An 18,116-nucleotide genomic window follows, 5' to 3' on the forward strand; every position below is an offset into this window, starting at 1 on the left:
CACCTGTACAATTTGGGGCAAGCAACATAATCTGCCTGGATCTCTTAGTATCCTTTATTGTAAAAATGACAGGAATTCAACTAGATGAAGGAGCCCTAAACTTCCTGCTTTAAAATTATGATGCAGTGAACTTTGAGGACCTGGTACCTGTATTCCAGAATCTTATTCCTTTGGAGAAAATAAGCTATATCCCTATATGAAAAAGGAATAATAAAATAGGCCAACCCATGCTTAAATGCAAAATGAACTTGAAAGAGTGGGCCACAGTACAAGAGAAGGGAGTGTTTTATTATCATGTATCAATGTCAAGGGGAAGGTAGGACTTGAGTGGTCTTTGACAAATGGAAAAGTGGAAATAATAATGATTAAGCTAGCTAGGATTTACAAGTAACTTTAAGATTGCAAAACACTTTACAACTAGCCCATTTGATCCTTATAACAGCTCTGATTATTATTAGCCTAATTTTGCAAATGAGAAAACTGAGGCACAAAGCAGTTAAGTGACTTACTAAGGGTCATACAGTTCATAAGAGACTGAGGTCACCTTTAAACTCAGGTCTTCCTGCCTCCATGTCCATCATTCTTGGTATGCTGAGTCAAGAAAGACCTGGGTTGGAATCCTACCATTTCCCAATACTTCCTCTTTTCCTCTCAGAATACCTAGTTTCTTTCTTTTTTTTTTTAAGGTTTTTTCAAGGCAGTGGGGTTAAGTGGCTTACCCAAGGCCACACAGCTAGGTAATTATTAAGTGTCTGAGACCAGATTTGAATTCAGGTCCTCCTGACTCCAGGGCCGGTGCTCTATCCACTATACACCACCTAGCTGCCCCATAATATTCCTAGTTTCTATCAGTGGTCAATTCTGGTTCCTCCAGGCTATGATCAGGTTATACTTACTTTGTATGTATTTACATAGATACTTATATGCCTCTAGAATATAAGCAAGAGTAATTGGGAGTGTCTATGATATCTGGGATCTCTCATGCTGATGTACACAGATATACTTGGCTAATCTTTCTATGCCTCAGTTTCCTTGTCTGTAAAATGGGGATATAGGAATTCCCCTAGTACCTACCTCACAGGATCAATTGAGGTGATACATGCAAAGTATTGTTTGTCTGTTTGTTTTAAACTTGAAATGTAAAATAAATATCATCTTTGTCATCTGTGAATTGACTCAACATGAAGAGACACAGGAGTAGCATGGTTTCTTTTCAGAGTAGAGCACAGAAGCAGACTCCACTAATGGCAGCAAGTCTGGGAAAAGTTTTATAGGGTCTTGGATCCTAGACAGAGGAGTTTATATTTTATCCTGTAGACAGTGGGGAGCCACCGAAGGCTCTTGAGGAGAGGCGTAACATGCTGAAAAGCATGCTTTAGGAAGATTGATTGAAGCAGCCAGGTGCAGGATGAATTGCTTTTGGCTTGCACATGGCCCTTCTCCAACCCTCCCATCCCCCTACCTTTGGGACAACAGGTAGGATTTTGTGTAGTTACTCAGGGTGGGTGATGACATTTGTTCTTGACCTGCCTACCTCGACTGGGGCAACCTCTCATCTGGAAAGTGTTTGCACTAGTTCTGTAAAGTGATTATTTTTCACGTCAGGATCCCACCAGATGTGTAAGGTGCTCCCGAGAGGGCCATTGGACATTTTAGAAAGGGCTTTTGTCTTTCAGGCTCTCCAAAAGAGGAACCGATAGAAGCACTAGCCAGAAACTGGGCCTTCCATGGACTCTCCTGAATCTCCCGCTGCTAACACTCCCTCCTCTACCCGCACCTACCCCCGGCCAGACTGCCTTGTATTTATTTTGATGGGATATATCTGTGTGCTTGTTGCCCTTCCTTTCCCTTCCCTTCCCACTGTAAGCTTCTTGAGGGAAAGGAACCCTTTATTTTTGGCTTAATACCTCAGTTTCTGGGGGAAGCTGTGGACCTTCCGGTCTTGGAGGACCACCTGTACATAGGCAGATGGATGGAGGGCCATGTGTGAGCACCAGCAGGAAGGCTGACTGGCTGGGATAGAGTGGTAATGGGAAGGTTGTAGAAGGGGATTGCCAGGGGAGGCTTCCTCCTTCATGGGAAAGGGCTGCAAGGGAAGACTTGGTTTGGGATCCTAAAGGGGACCCTGCTTAATGCAAACAATAGATGACGGGGAGACAAGGTAGTCTAGGGAAAGTCTGGATACCTGAGCTCTAGCCATAGCAGCTGTATAACTTTGACCAAGTTACTTCTTCCTTTTAAGCCTCAGTTTCTTCATCTGTACAGGGACGAGACCAACATTTTCACTGCCAAGCCCTTATGGCTTTAGAGAACCGGTAAATGCAATATGCCTCTTAGCACCAAAGCTTAACCTCCTATGAGATCCTTGATCTAGAACCAGAAGAGACTTTTGAGTTATCCGATTTTTCATTTTACAGATGGGAAAATTGGGGTATAGAAAAGTAAAATGGTTTGCCCAGTGTCACAAAGGTAGTTAAACATCTGGATTCAAATCCAGGTCTTTCTAACTCTGTGTCTTGGGTTCGATCTCTTACTACTCCTCAATCTAATTCAATTGAATAAGCCTTTATTGAGAGACTGGGATACCAAGTGGATAAGGAGCCTACTTCTGGGTGCTGGCTGGGTAAGCCTGGACAGGTCACATGACCAGTTCATCTTACATGTAATTTCTTCATGATTTCTTTTCTTTTTGCTCTTCTGGTTTCCCTCATGGCTGCAGGGTGTAGCCTGCTCACACACACACAGGCCTTAGCTGGTTAAAACCAGAGTTGGATTGGGATAGATCGTGTGTAAGGACTCCCTCTCCAACTTTGATAGCCTAGGGATTATTTCTAAGATCATTTCCCCTGGCTATCAGTCAGCAGTTTGACTTTTTCATAAATCTGTGTGTAGCATAACTAGCCTGTACGATAAGAATGTGTCATACCCCCAAATATGTTATGATTCTGAAGAAAAAAATGTTTAGTGAAGACTAGCATATGCCTGGGCTGTCTGGGAGGGGGTCTAAAGGACCTTCAAGAAAGAGAGGGAGGGGAAACCATACATTCCAAGAGAGGCATGAGGAGACTTGAAGGATTATGGTGTGCTCCCTTGTTTCTTCTAGCCAACATCAGCTCCTCGGCTATTCAAGCCATAGAGGATATGTTAGAGCCAGCTGTTCACACCAGGGCATCAGGGTGAGTAGCAACAGGACAGAAGCCCTGAACTACCCAAGGGACTAGGTGGTCAAGGCAAAGCCATAGTGTTTAGTTGTTGGCCATGATTGAAAGGGAAAAGGTCTAAAAGCCAGCAGGACAGCAAGGAAACTGAGGCCTGCTGGGTCTTAGGAGTTAAAAAAGGAAAGGAAGGGATCAAGAAGGAAGAAAAGACTAGCATTTTGACAATGAACAAATCCCATTACCTGTCTGTGCCTTCATTTCCTCGTCTGGAAAATGGGGATAATATTAGAACCTACCTCTCAAGGTTGTCATGAGAACTAAATGAGATTACATAGCCTCCTTAGCATAGCCTGGTTCAATAAATACTGACTCTTTAACTCTGCAGGTGGTCACATGGGGGGTGGGTGGCTAATAATGCCTTTTTAAGATGTATTAGCTGGATTCATTTATATATAAAAACTTTCCTATTATTCATAATGCAGCGAAAGAAACAGGAAATATCGGGAGTGCGGAGAAATAAGGGAAGATTTACATGAACTGATGCAAAGAGAAGAGAACTGAATTAGCTATAGCAAAAGAAATGAAAAGAATACCAGAACAAGGCAGTGTGCTAAACCCTTGAAATGACTGGCCTTGGCCTTGGATCAAAGATGAGACAGTATTTCCTTTTAGGCATATATAGATATAGATATAGATAGATAGTTATATGTGTGTGTGTATAGCATAGATATACAGTATATAGATAGATAGATCATAGTGTTTTGAACAGTAAGGAATCTCAGAATCCATTCAGTCCAAAGCTTTCTCTTTCCTTTTCAGGAAGGTGAGAATAATATTAACACCCTATTCTCAAGGTTGTCATGAGAACCAAATGCTATAAGGTAAGTTTGAGATAGTATAGTCTCTGAAACAGAGTTGAGAGGGACCACAGATTTAGAGCTTTAAGGAATGTCAAAAGTCATCTAGGGCAACGTCCTCAATTAACAACTGAGGAAACTGAGGCCAAGAGAGTTTAAGACACCTGATCAAAGTCAAAAAGGCAAAAGCAGAACCAAAATATGAATCCATTGACTCTTCACTTCAGGACAATTTCCCATACACCTACCCAGAGAAGTTCCTACATTGAGGGAGGATGTCAGTGTCTTTGTTTCTTCAAAGAATGACTATCTCCTTTACCAGGGAACCAGAGAGGAGAGGAAGCAGTCACAATGCAAATTTATATCCTACAGCACCCAAGGGAAACCTAAGCCAATTAGAATTCGTATTAGAAAGCCCATCTGTGGGGTTAGGGGCAGGGAGAAGATGGACCTTGGGGAAATACCTCTTCTGACTGCTCCCTGGAATGTCCTTTCAACTGGAAAAATGGATCCTGGAAATTAATGAGAGAGGGGGGAAAGCAGTTTTTTGGTATTTTGTTTTGAAAGAAAGAAAAATCACCTTTAGTTTTACCTGTCCTCTGGAAAGCCTGGCTAATTAACAAACACTTGGTGATAAAATCTTTTGCTTTGGTGTAATTGCAAACTAATGGCCTGGTATGGTATGTGTATTAATCGTGTTGATTAATAATGCCCAGGTTATAATTAAGCATCTGTTTGATGAGCAAGTGAGTCCAGAAGCTCAAACATAGATAGACTTGCAGTGACCCATGAAGAGAGTTTGTTTCCATGTGTCTGTTTAGAGGGAGGGCAGCTCAATGAGTTGACCCATATAGCAGTCAACCAGGACCCCACATCTGTAGGTGATGGTTTTTCCTCTAGCTCAGGTGGTACTTTTCGGCTGATATTCATGTCTTTTTTTTTTGCCTCCTCAGCCATCTTTGAGATGGGGAGATGTAGAAAGAGTCTGCAGGTCCCTGAGAGAGATGGCTATTGCCCCTTGGAGATCATTCTGGGGAACAATTTGGAATATTAGGGAGGAGCATAAATTTAGTTAGAGGCCATCTATTCTAAAATTTTTATTTGAGAGAGAGTTGGGGGGGGGGATCTAAAGTTAAATGATCTGCCCAAAGTCACACAACTAGTAAATGGCAGGATGTGAACTCAGGGGCTGAATTCAGTTCAGTCTTTATACTGTACCATCCTATAACACTATTAAGGTTTTGCATAAGGGGAAACAGACTGAAGAGTCAAATATGTCTTTTTCTAGGAGTCCTATTCAATCTAAGTGTTTCCTCTACTAGATGCTCCAAGAATCTGGTCCCTGCTGTCTGGAGGGTGACTGGACAGGAAGGTGACTTTTACTTAGAATTTCCTGCTCTTTGACCTTGGCTTATATCTTTCCTGTCTCTGACCCTGTCTATCTGTGAGGATCAAAATTTGGTGATTCCACACAGCCTTGGACTGAGGATGGAAAGGACCTAATGGACCTGGTCTGAGTATTAACTCAGCAAATGAGGGGTCTGTAGGCAAGCTGAGTTTGCCGGTGGCTTATGATCTACCTCTACTGTTCAGCACGGCTTAGGTCCAGATATCCTGGTGATGGGGGTCATCTGGCATTCAATTTTTCAATAATAAGTAAGTATTCATTTCCTTGCCAAAATAATAATTCAAAAAATAGGATCATAGGATTTAGAATCAGGAGGGATCTCAGGAAACATCTCTAGGTCAAGCCTTTCTTTGTACATATGAGAAGAATGAGGGCTAGAGGGAGGGAAAATGATGTCTTTGTTCAGGGTCATGTCTAAGTAAGAGATTTGAAAATAGGTACCCTGACTGTAAGCCCGAGGATCACGCCTATAGCCTATAGTGATTTTCTTATTAATAGTGGTTGCGGCGATTTTAGGTAGGAAGAAGTAGAAGGACCCCAGCTCCTGTCCTGTCCATAGTGTCCATGGGAGGATAAACCATCCTTAGGGAATTTCCCACCCCCACCCCCAAGCTTCTTGCTAGCCCAACCAGGACCTGCTTCCCTGGCAGTCCACTGAATGAGCCTGGCTCTAGCCACCAAGCTCTGGACTCCCAGGCTGGCAGCACAGTCCCTGTGGTTTGGGCTCAGGCAAGGTCCAAGCCTCCCTCCTGCTGTTCCCTTCCTTGGCAGCTGTCAGGGCTGATGGAGCCAAGTTGGGCGTCTGGCCCTGGAGGCAGACGTGGGAGCCCATTAGATCCTGCCCAAGTCTCTGATTGTCACCAGTGGTTTGCTTCTCTTCCTTCTGTGGATTTCTTTTGCTTTTGTCTTTCCTTTCCTTCTCTCCTTTCCTCTTCCTTTCCTCATCCTCCTCTCCTTCCCCTTTTTTCTTTTTCTTCCCTCCTTTTTTGGACTTCTCCTTTTCTTCCTCCTTTTCCATTTCCCCCTTTTCCTCCCCATACTTCATCTGTTTTCCCTTCCTTGCCCTTCTCTTTCTTCTCACCCCTTTCTATTCCCCCTCCTCCCCTTAACTCCTTTTTTCTTCTTCCCCCTCTTTTAACTTCTCCTTCTCTTCCTCTTCTTCCCCTGCTTCACCTCTTCTTCTCCCCTCCTCCTTTTCCTCCTTTCCTCCTCTTCCCTCTTTCTTTTCTTCCTCATCTTCTTCCCCTTGATTTATCTCTTCTCCTTCCTTCCTCTTCCTCTTTTTTCCTCCCTCATTCCCCTCCTCCTCCTCTCTCTTCTTCCTCCTTCCTTTCTTTTTCCCCTCTCCTCCTCCCTCTCTGCATTATGAGTGCAGCCCAGAACCAACTTCTGGCCAACTGCATATACACCTAAGAGTTGATTTATTGTGAGTTTGATTTATTCCTTTTTTCTTTTGCCATTTAATCAATGGCATTTCTTAGGGAAGAAAATCTGCCTTTGGACTTGGTTTGACTTGTTTTTGTGAGACTCCATTCTTACCCTTAGAACATTCCAAGAAAATTGAAAATGGAATAATACATGCTTCTCTGGCATGCCCAATCACAAGAACTCTGTGAGATTTATCGTATGACTATATGGTCTTTGTTGTAGCTAGTAGGAAACTAAGGCTTAGAAAGGGGCTTTCTTGACTCTAAGTCTAGGGTGGATAGTGGGAATCCTCTGGGGAAAAGGAGACCAGAACGCTAGGGATAGAGATATTCTGAAGGTCCTGGCTTCACTGGGGCAGACTGTGGGCTGGAATGGAATAGAATCAGAAATGGTCTTCGAGGTTATGAGTTTGAATCCTGACTTTGCCACCTACTGCTTATATGACCTGAAGCCTGCCTTTCCCTTCACCAGGACTCTTTACCAATAAACTGTAGGAGATGGTCTAGGAGATACCAAAGATCCTCTCCCATCTCTGACAGTCCATGTTGTAGTTTCCTTCCAACTTTGACATTCTCTGTTCCAAGGTTTCTTTCAGCTATGTGATTTAAGTTTCAATGATCTAAATTTTCTTCCAACTTGATTCTATGGTATAATGTCCTTTTCTTTTTTTTCTTTTGCAAGGCAATGGGGTTAAGTGACTTGCCCAAGGCCATACAGCTAGGTCATTATGAAATGTCTGAGGCCAGATTTGAACTCAGGTACTCCTGTCTCCAGGGCCGGTGCTTTATCCACTGTGCCCCCTAGCCGCCCCTATAATGTCCTTTTCAGTGTTAACATTCTATGTTCTAATATCTTGTGTTCTAAGCTTCTTTCTACCTCTGACATTCAGTGTTCCAAGGTCCCTGCCAGTGGTGACATGTGTTCTAAGGTCTCTTCCAAATCTTACATTCTGTGCTTTAAGGTCTCTCCAAGCTTCCGCATTCTCTGTTCTAAAGTTTCTTTCAACTCTGGTATTCAATTGTTATTGTTCTAAGTTCTCTTCCAACTTCAATAGTCTCTGTTCTAAGGTCTCTTCTAGATTTAATATTCTGAGTCTTAATAGCCTGTGTTCTACAGTCTCCCAGTTACTCTATATTCTATAGTCCTCTTAGCTTTGAAATGATGTGTCTAAGGTATTGCCAAGCTCCCACATTCTGAATTCCAAGGTCCGTTCTACCTTTGAGACCTGTGTCCTGGAGTCCCTTCAGGATCTGACATTCTTCTATAACTTCTAAGGTCCCCTCTAGTTCTAAGAGCTAAATCTAGATCTAAAATCTGCCATCTACTAAGGTGCCTTTTTCTTCTTTCCATACTATGGCTGTTCAGATCTAAAGCAGAGCCTCCTGGGAGCTGGCATGGGGAATTTTGAACCCCATAGCCATGCAGCCAGCCAATAAATATCTCTTAAATGTCTGCCGTGTGCTGCACCCTGTGCAGTGATGGGAATAAATGTCAAAAGTGAAATATCCCCTTCCCTCAGGAAACTGGAATTCTAACTACACGTGGGTAAGAAGATTTGAGACATATAAAATGGATGCATAGTAGTAACTTGATGTTTGTCCTAAATTCTTTTTTTTTTTAATTTAAGGCAATGGGGTTAAATGACTTGCCCAAGATCACACAGGAAATTATTGTCCTAGGTCAGATTTGAACTCGGGTCCTCCTGACTACAAGGCTGGTGTTCTATCCACTGTGCCACCCAGCTGCCCCTGTCCTTTATTCTTGTAGAAGATCATGACATTGGGGAAGTGAAGCCAGGACAAGCATATGAATTGGCTGTGCTAAGTCGCCAGCCTCACTTTCTCTTTCAGAGCCATCTGGGCCCAGTGACCAGATATGAATCAGGATGACTGCAGATAGGCCTGGATGTGAGGCAGTCAGGGTTAAGTGATTTGCCCAGTGTCACACAGGTAGTAAGTGTCTGAGGCTGGATTCAGACTCCCATCCTCCAGCTTTCAAGACCAGTGCTCTATCCACTGGGTCACCTAGTGGCACCTAGGTGGTACAATGATTAGAGTGCTAGGCCTAGAGTGAGGAAGACCTGAGTTCAAATCCTTCCTCAGACACTGATTGGCTGTGAGACCCCGGATGTATGGTAACTTAACAAGGGAAGGAAGACCTCAACAATTGGGGTGGGAGAGGAGAGTTCAAGAAAGATTGGGTGATAGAAGAAAGTATTTTAACTGAGTCTTGAAGGAAGCCAGGGGCTCTTACTGGGAGTAAGAGATGAGGTATTTTTGTTGTGAGGGGACCTTTTGAGAAGGACCTTCACAATGTGAGGAGGTAACTGGGTGAGATAAGGGCAGAGGGATTCTATGGCCTTCTTTCTTTCTTTCTTCCAGAGGAGTTGAGTCTAGAACCCAGTCTTCTGAAAACCAACTCAGCATTCTTTAATGTCCATGATATTGCTTTTCATTGTTGACTTTAGCTGTTCTATGAGTTTATGGCCATGACAGACAAAAAGAAGAGAAATGTGTGGGGTGCTCTGTGACTGTTGAACATCTATATGTAAATGTGAATTATTTTTCTTGTGACTCTCTAATATGGAGAAGAAAACATTTCAGGCAGGAAGGGAATCCTACAGGAAAGATTTGTGTTTTCTTTTAGGGAATGGGGATGGACCTTGACCAGAGTATGTGTATGTATGGATTCCAACTTGAACCCTTATTCTTGCTCCCTGGTAAGACCTGGGTTGATAACTAACCAGGCATCAAAGTGCCTCTATCTCACCTTCTGGTTTACGGAGCTTGCTGTAACTCATTCAGGTAATACTGAACAATGCAGAGATCCTCAAACAATTAATTTGGAGATAGAAGATCTAAATTCAAATCCTGTTTCTATTACTTAACATTTACTTATAAAATAATGGTGCTTATTGCCACCTATAATGATCTAGCCCTTAACATAAATAATGATTTGTGTCTGGCAAATAGTAGGAGCTTAATAAATGCTAGCTGATTGACTGATGAGGTTAGATTAGATTTTTCAAAACTACTTTTTAAAGCACCCTAAGATTTACAAACTCTCTCCACATAACTCCTGTGACATGATGCAAACATCATTATTCCCATTGTACAGGGGAGAAAACTGCCCCTCAGAGTTCTGAAGTGACTGGGTAATAGCTGGGCAGTTCCCAAGTATCAGAGCTAAGTTTTGAATCCAAGTCCTTCCTGATTCATCTGCTCTTTCTATTATATCACCCTGTCTCTTTAGAGGGATCTCCAAGATCTCTTCGAGCCACAAATTCCTTGGTCTTACCAGGTGGCATAAGAGATATACATAGCCAGTCATAAAGACCTGGGTTCAAGTCTCACCTATGCCACATATTAAGCTGTATGACCCTGGGCAAGTCCCCTCCTCTCAAGGCTCCAAGCAGCTAAAACTGTAACAACTGTCAGCATTTACAAAGCATTTTAGGTTTTCAAAGCACCTTAGTTATCTTCTCAACCAGTCTGGCAGGTAGATGTGGTCCCTTTCCTCATTTTATAAATGAAAAAAAAAATGAGGCATTAACTGATTTTCCAAGGGCCACACAATTCATAAGTAACTGAATTAGGATTTGAACTCAAGCCTCCCCAACTCTAAGTACAACCCTCTCTCCACTATATGACCTTCCAAAGGGCCATTCCACAAAGGGAGAAGACAATCCTCATTGAGAGTTGTCCATAGCTATGAAATGGTAGGTCTGGTCCAGTCCAGTCCAACCCACGCCCCACCCCACACCCCCACACAGCAAAGACCGGGCAAGAAGTAAATGTTAACACTTAACTGGGAAGTTTTTGTTTGACATAGTTTGTCCTTGTTTCTTGAACAAGATCATGACATCAGGGAACTGGTTCCATGACATGCAAGTGAATTAGATTGAAGTGAGGGGAGTGCTGTGCAAAACCACCAGTCTCATTTTCCTCCAGAGCCATCTGGATCCAGTGGCCAGATAAAGATCAGGACACCTGGAGATGATCCCTTGATTCAGTTTGGACCAAGAAAAGCTGAGTAACTGTCTCAGCTCTGACAATTCCTAGCTATGTGGCTCCTGGAAAGTCACTTAACCTTAGCTGATCCTCAGTTTCCTCCTCCATAAAATGGGGAAAATAATTCTCATACTGCTTCCCACAGAGGACTTGGGTGAGAAAACATTTTGTGCAGTTAAATCTTTTTGAGAAAAAGAGATTATTTTTCTTAACCAGCTTGTTTCGTCATCAGAACTGAAGCACCTAAGGGTTGTTGGCTTTTTTTGGGAGGTGTTTTTTTAGATGCCAATTCCTTCCCAATATAGCTCTATCCACAAGACATCCCCCCACTTTCTCCTTCTCTCAGTGACTGGGGGTGGGGTGGGGTGACTTCTTGGGCTCCTTCAGAACCAGAGAGAATAATGAGATGAAAGAATTCCAAGGAAAACATGGGCAGAATGTCAGAGGCCAATTCCCTGGTGAAGAAATCTGCTCTGGAGCAGGGTTTGGAGATGAGGTTGGGGAGGATATTCCTTCTGACAGTGCCCAGGTTGGGTTGTGGTCCCTCCCCCAGGGTGCCCAGACTGAGGCTTCACTTGAGCCATAGTTGGCTAACTGGGGCTGGCTTCTTGGATCATAACATTGGAATGTTTCTCATCCTAATTGTCCTGTTTCTTGGCAGAACCTCCACTTTCCCTTTCCCTTTGGGGAGAGAATTGTGACTCTTGGACCAGTCCATATGAGAGGAGCCCACAAAACCCTTTCTGCTTTGAATCTGTGACAGAATATTCATTCAGCTTTCATTAAGCCTGGCCCGGTGTGTGGGGGCACTATGATAGGTGATGAGGTAAAAAAAAACCAAAACCCTCCCAGCCTTCTATTAAGGGACCTACAAAATACATACAAAGTAATATTGGAGTGGCCAAGAACAGATAGAAGACTGACTTCTATCAGGGTTAAGAAGGATGGAATTCAACTTATCTCTGACATGGACCCACTTAGTGACTGTGGACAAATCACTTTCCTCCTCAGTGTCCCAAGTAGCTCTCTAGGATGCTAAGTTTCAGAGAAGGGGCCCATCTGTGATGAGAGAACAAAGTCTTCCCCAGGAATCCCGTATGCTTACAAAATCCTGGCATGGTAAGGCAGTGTGGTATTTGGAAGAAATAGGACCTCAAGTCAGGGATATGATTGGGATCTGCATTTACCATCATAGGATTTGGGGCTGGGAAGGCATCTGGTTCAACTTTTTTCTTTTCACAGATGGGAAAACTGAGTCCCAGAGAGCAAAAAATGAATTGTCCACTGTGGTACAGGGACCAGAGAGAGCACAGAATGTGACCCACCCATTCAGTTCTGTTTTGCCAAGACACTAATGTGAAGTAGTGGTTTGGACTGAAAAGAGTGTGACATTTCATTTCAGGATATTTGGGTTCTTATCTGAATTCTACTGTGTTTTAACTGTATGACCCTGGGCAAGCAACTCCCCCTCTCTAGGCCTCCATTTCCTCCCCACTAAAATGAAAAGTTTGGACTAAGTGATCTGCAGAGTCCTCCTGAAATGACAGGGAGAAAGGAAAATGAGAGATAAATAAAAGAGGGAGACAGACAGACAAAGAGACAGAGACAGAAACAGAGAAAGAGATACAGAGATAGGCTGAAAGACACAGACAGAATGGGAGAGAGGGAGAAAGGAAAGCAAAAGAGTGAGTGAGGCAGAGGGAGAGAAAGAGAGACAAAGAGAGAGAGAGAGAGAGAGAGAGAGAGAGAGAGAGAGAGAGAGAGACAGAGAGAGAGAGAGACAGAGAGAGAGACAGAGAGAGAGACAGAGAGAGAGACAGAGAGAGAGACAGAGAGACAGAGACAAACAGGGAAAGGAAGGTGAAAGAGAGAGAGAGACAGAGAAATTGGGAGAGAGAGAGAGGGAGAGAGCAGAAAGAACACTCCCACTGGAAGATATGACAGCTGTATGTCACAGTGGTGTTATCACAGTCTTAGCTTTTATTACCTAACTTCATGCACTCATTTATTTATTTATTTATTTTGCTCTTTGGGAGAAAAAGCCTGCAATCACACTTCTCCAGGGGGATGAGCTGGGAGCTGGAAGAGCTGCTTCCCCCAATCTGCCCACCAGGATCCTCATCCCATGCCGTCTGGCGTGACATTAACGCCCGCCAGCTTGGGCATGCTAATCACATTTGCATTTTGCTGGCTAGTGGAACAAGTACTTTCCTGACTGGGGTTGGCTCCTTCCCTTGAAGGATTAGAGCCCAGGAGGGAGAAGGGAGGAGGAGGAGAAGGAGCCACACACACCCCTGATCTAGTCCCTTGCCTAGTCTCTTAAAGGGTGGGCATGGATCAGCTTGCCAGTAGGGAGCTGGCATTTTTGCCTCTGAGGCTTGTCTTTTTGACATAAGGGGTGTCTGACACTATGCCATTGATTTAGTTCCTCGGTCAACTTCCTCCTTGCTCCCTCTCCTCCCTATACCCAAGGGAGGATAAAAAGCATAGAAGGGAAAGGAGAAGGGGGAGAAACTGAATTGGACTGAGAATCAGGATATGGAGAAAAATGGGGCGACTGAAGGGGATGGGTGATGGAGCACCAGTGAAATGGGCAAGCGTCAGACTTACCAGTGTTTAAGTTTCAGAATCTGTGTTGGAAATGGTCATCCGATTCATCCTGGACCCGATCGAGTGTCCTCTATGCACAAGACCTGGGTGGTCATCTAGCCTCTGTCTGAATACTTTGAGTAACAGTGAACACATTCCTATGAGATGCCGCTCACTTAGGGATTGCTCTCATTATTAGAACGTCTGGTTCTTCTCTCTTGAGTTCGGTTACTTTTCTTGAGGAATGACCTTTCCGGTATTTATAGCTATGATCCCCCCCCCCCCCAAGTATTTTCTTGTCTTTTTACTCAATATCACAAATTATCCTTGTTTGTCATGAATTTCAAGGTCATTGGGATTGGATTAGGAGATCCCCAGGATTGATTGTGGGGGAGCCACCCTGAGAGTGCTGGTTGCAATCTAGAGGAAAGCTCATTGTTGGTTCTGCTTTTGCCCAACAGGCAAATTTGCTTTGGATGACCTGGGAACTGGCATAGTGGGATTCTGGTGGCCCTGAACTGAAAAACACGGACCTTTCCCTTGGAGTCCAACTTGACTGGGAGGTAAGGAAGGCCCTCATTCTGATTTTGTGGGATTTGATCTGGTAAAAGTGTTAGAGTTTTACCCAGAGATCATATCCCAGATCCACACATTTGGCCCTCTCTTACAGGGGACTCTATACTGAAATAGATAATGTTCACATTCACAAAAACGATTGATTCTTCACTTTACAAAAACATAGATACCTTTGAATTAGTATTTTTTAAAAGTGTTCTTTTTCTTTGTCACTGGCTCTACTCAGAGACTCCCTCTTACCTTTATTGACTATTCTTTTGTAACAAGAAAGTCCAGGGAAGTAAAATAACTTTGACTGTATTGATCCATGTATGCCCTATTCTCTACTTATAAGACCCTCACCTCTCTGCTGAAAGGTGGGAAGCATTCTTCCTGTCAGCTCACTGAAGTTAGGATTGAGCATTATATTGTTCTGGGATCTGAAATCTTTTAAGATTTTTAAATATTATTGTGATTATTAATATATTAATAAAACCTCTTGGTTTTGCTGACCTGGCTCTGCATCAAGTCATAGAAACCTTCCCAAGTTTCTCAAAATTATTCTTGCAGGACAGTAATATTTTGAATTGCTTTACATAGTGTTGGTCAGTTGTTTCAATTGTGTCTGATTCTTAGTGATCCCTTTTGGGGTTTTGTTGACAGAGATACTGGAGTGATCTACCATTTCCTTCTCCAGCTCATTTGACAGATGAGGCCACTGAGGCAAACAAGGTGAAGTGACTTGCCCAGGATTATACAAGGCCTAAGGGTCTGTGCCTAGATGAAGATGAGCCTTCCTGACTCCAGGTCCAGTGTTCTATCCACTGCACCACCTAGCTGCCAAGATGACATACATTTTTAAAAAATTTATTTATTTTTGAATTTTACAAATTTTCCCCTAATCTCACTTCCCTCCCTCCACCCCCACAGAAAGCACTCATTCTGTTAGTATTTACCTTGATTCCATGCTATACATTGATCTAAGTTGAATGTGATGAGAGAGAAATCATATCTGACATACACTTTTAAAATAGGATTTTTTTTCCACCTGTGGTACTTTTTTCCTCTCTTGTTTCTTTTTTGTATTTTATTTTTCCCAATTATATGTAAAGATAGAATTCAACATTGAAATAGAATTTAGTTTACAAAAAATAACTTACCTTTCAGAAATAGCTAGTATTGGGGCGGCTAGGTGGCGTAGTGGATAAAGCACCGGCCTTGGAGTCAGGAGTACCTGGGTTCAAATCCGGTCTCAGACACTTAATAATTACCTAGCTCTGTGGCCTTGGGCAAGCCACTTAACCCCATTTGCCTTGCAAAAACCTTAAAAAAAAGAAATACATATCTGTTGTCCTAAGCCTTGGACATCCATGCTGCTATGCTGCCAATTGTGATCATTTTCATCCATCTTCCCTTTAAAGAAATATTATGTTGGATGGGTTCTAGCTATCGAATTCCTCAGCTTTGTGAAGATTGTGGGTAGGTTTCTTACAGAATCAGAGATTTAGAGCTGAAAGGGATCTTGGAAGCCACCTGGTCTGAGGCACAGAGAGGGTGATTTGGCCAAGATCACACAGTTAGTAAATGCAGAGTCAAGACCTTGGTGTCCTGCGGTATGAATGGCATATTATTGGACCAGTTAGCGCTCTCCAAGCCTCATTGCCCAAATCTCCCACTTGTCGAGTAGAGAGGAGCAACCAACTGGTGCAGAGGACTTGGAATGAGGAGCCTTGAGCTTAAATCCCATCTTTGCAGCTTACTTGCTCAAGAGCTTCAACAAGTTGTTTTTCCCTCTTTGAGACTTAGTCTCTCCATCTGTCAAAAGAGAGAATTTGGATTACTAAAGTCATCTGCAGCCCCCAGTCCAGGGAGACTGGAATCCCATTGGTTCTTTACTAGCTAGATGACTCTGCTCAAGATGAGGTCGGATCTTGAGCCTTTGGTTTCTGCTTTTGTCAACCAGTCAGTTGGCACTTATTAAACACCCACTATGGAACTAGGGGACTCCATCGGGTATAGAGTACCAGATGTGAAGTCCCTAAGTTCAACCTGACATTTATTAGCTGTGTGACCTTGGGTAAGTCACTGTACCCTGTTTGCCTCAGTTTCCTCATCTGTCAAATGAACTGGAGAAGAAAATGGCAATGCATTTCATTGTCTTTGCCAAGAAAACCCCAAATGGGGTCCCAAAGAGTTGACTACAACTGAAATAACTAAATAGCTATGTGACAGTCATGATGCTAAGTACTAAGGATACAAAGAAAGGCAAAAGACATTCCTAGCCTTTAAGGAACTTGAAATCTAAGGGGGAAAATAACGTTCAAAAAAATCAAGCTGTATACAAAATAAAAAGGAAATGGTTGTATTACAAGATAAAAAGGAAAGGGTCGTCTCTAAAATCCCTGTTGGCTCTGAAAATTCTATTTCATCTCAGATCTAAAATCTCCAAGGAAAATCCCAAACAAGAGGTCATTGGGATTCATCCTAGACAGCAGGGAAGGCTGGCTGGGCCCCAGAACCCCCAGGAGTGGCATCACACCTCATGCATTCCCCATTACCTCAATCCCTCCCCCAATGGGCATAGAGCAGCCATTCATCTTTTTGGCATTGAGAAAAAAGCTCTCGTGCCCACCCATATGCCACTTAGGGGCCAGCCTCTGTTTGCCAGCTGAGATCCTCTGGCACTCTCCATCATTGGGCTGTGACAGGAGGCATCCATTGGGAGGGGCTCACTGGTGCCAGCTGGAGCCACAAGGAGAACTTGGCCCCCATCTCCCCTTTGTTCCTCATTCCCCTTCCCAGATTCATTCATTCCAGACCATTTCAGTTAAAGTTGGAAGGCCCCTTGGAGACTGTCTAGTTCCACCACTTCATTTTGCCTGTAAGGAAACTGAGGTCTAGAGAGGAAAGGGACTTGCCCAAGGATACCCAGAGAATGAGTGGCAGAGTCCACATTTGAACTCAGGGCTTTCAAACTTGGCAATCTTTCCTCTATACAAGGCTGCCTCTGGAGTACTTCAGATTCTCCTTTTCATGTATTTCTATCCTAGACATGTGATCAGGGATCAAACACCATCGAATTCACCAAGGTGCCATTGTTCAGATCATTTACTCTGCTCAGTAAAACTGATCTTCACATCTGCACTCATAAGTGGGCCATCACCGGCTTTGGGACTTACACAAATGAAGCAAGTTTGGATAGGAAAACCAGTTTTCCTTTTTGGCTGGACTTCTTTCCCCCGGACAAAAATACTCTGGAGTTATATTTCCTTCTTCCTTCAAGGCCCCTTTTCACTGTCTGACTGATTTGTGTCCTGAAAGGAGTCTGGGGATTTTTTTTTTTATTTTTATTTTTGGAAAGATGGTAGAGCCTTGAGAGGTAACATCTGCTGATCTGGCAACATCTGCCCCTGTGACTTCCTCCCTTCACACACCAGACTCCCTCCACCCCTAGTTTCCAACACCCTTCCAGGATAATGAAGGCATGACGGGCCTGGTAACAGCAGGCAGAAGCCAGCTGCTGGCAGCCCCTCAGAAGGCCAAATTCACCAGACTCTACTAGCATCCCAATCCTCAAACCTTGCTCTTAGGCCAGTAGGAACAGATGCCATAGTTTCTTAAACCAAGGATGTGCCTCTGCCCCACTGCATAGAAGCACCCATCTAGAGCTGGATGTGACCTCAGGGGGCCACCCAAGTCAAACCCCTTGTTTTAGAGATAAGGAAACTGAAGCCCAAGGATGTGAAGTGACATATCCAAGCTGACATTTGCAGCCAAGAAGACAAATCTAATGACAAGTTCAGTATTCTTTTCACTATATGGGCCCTTGTAATTCTTCTCCTTCCAGCCCCTCATTTTATAACTGAGGAAGTTGAGGCACAAGAAGTTCAAGGTCATGTATCTAGCAGATGGCAAAACTGAGATTCAGACTCAGACTCAGTGACTCCAAATTTAGTTCCTCTTTCAAACTAAAAAAGTCTTCAGAATTCCAGCCCCTCATTTGACAAATGAGGAATCTGAGACCTGGATGAGACAGTGGGCTCATAGATCTATTAGTGGAAGGGATTTCAGAGGTTTTCTAGTTCAACTGCCTCATTTCATAGATGAGAAG

General features: G+C 43.4%; 1 long non-coding RNA gene across 3 annotated transcripts in view; it reads left to right on the top strand.

Annotated features, from left to right (window-relative positions):
- The window catches only part of LOC141518479 (uncharacterized), a 202,781-nt gene that overhangs the window by 138,910 nt on the left and 45,755 nt on the right, over nucleotides 1–18,116 (top strand). For all 3 annotated transcript variants that reach the window (XR_012477203.1, XR_012477202.1, XR_012477204.1), the window contains exon 3: nucleotides 13,912–14,013. This is a non-coding gene — a long non-coding RNA (uncharacterized LOC141518479). The remainder of the gene's footprint in view (nucleotides 1–13,911; nucleotides 14,014–18,116) is intronic.

Source organism: Macrotis lagotis, chromosome 3 (assembly GCF_037893015.1).
Source record: "Macrotis lagotis isolate mMagLag1 chromosome 3, bilby.v1.9.chrom.fasta, whole genome shotgun sequence".
Classification (NCBI taxonomy): domain Eukaryota; kingdom Metazoa; phylum Chordata; class Mammalia; order Peramelemorphia; family Peramelidae; genus Macrotis; species Macrotis lagotis.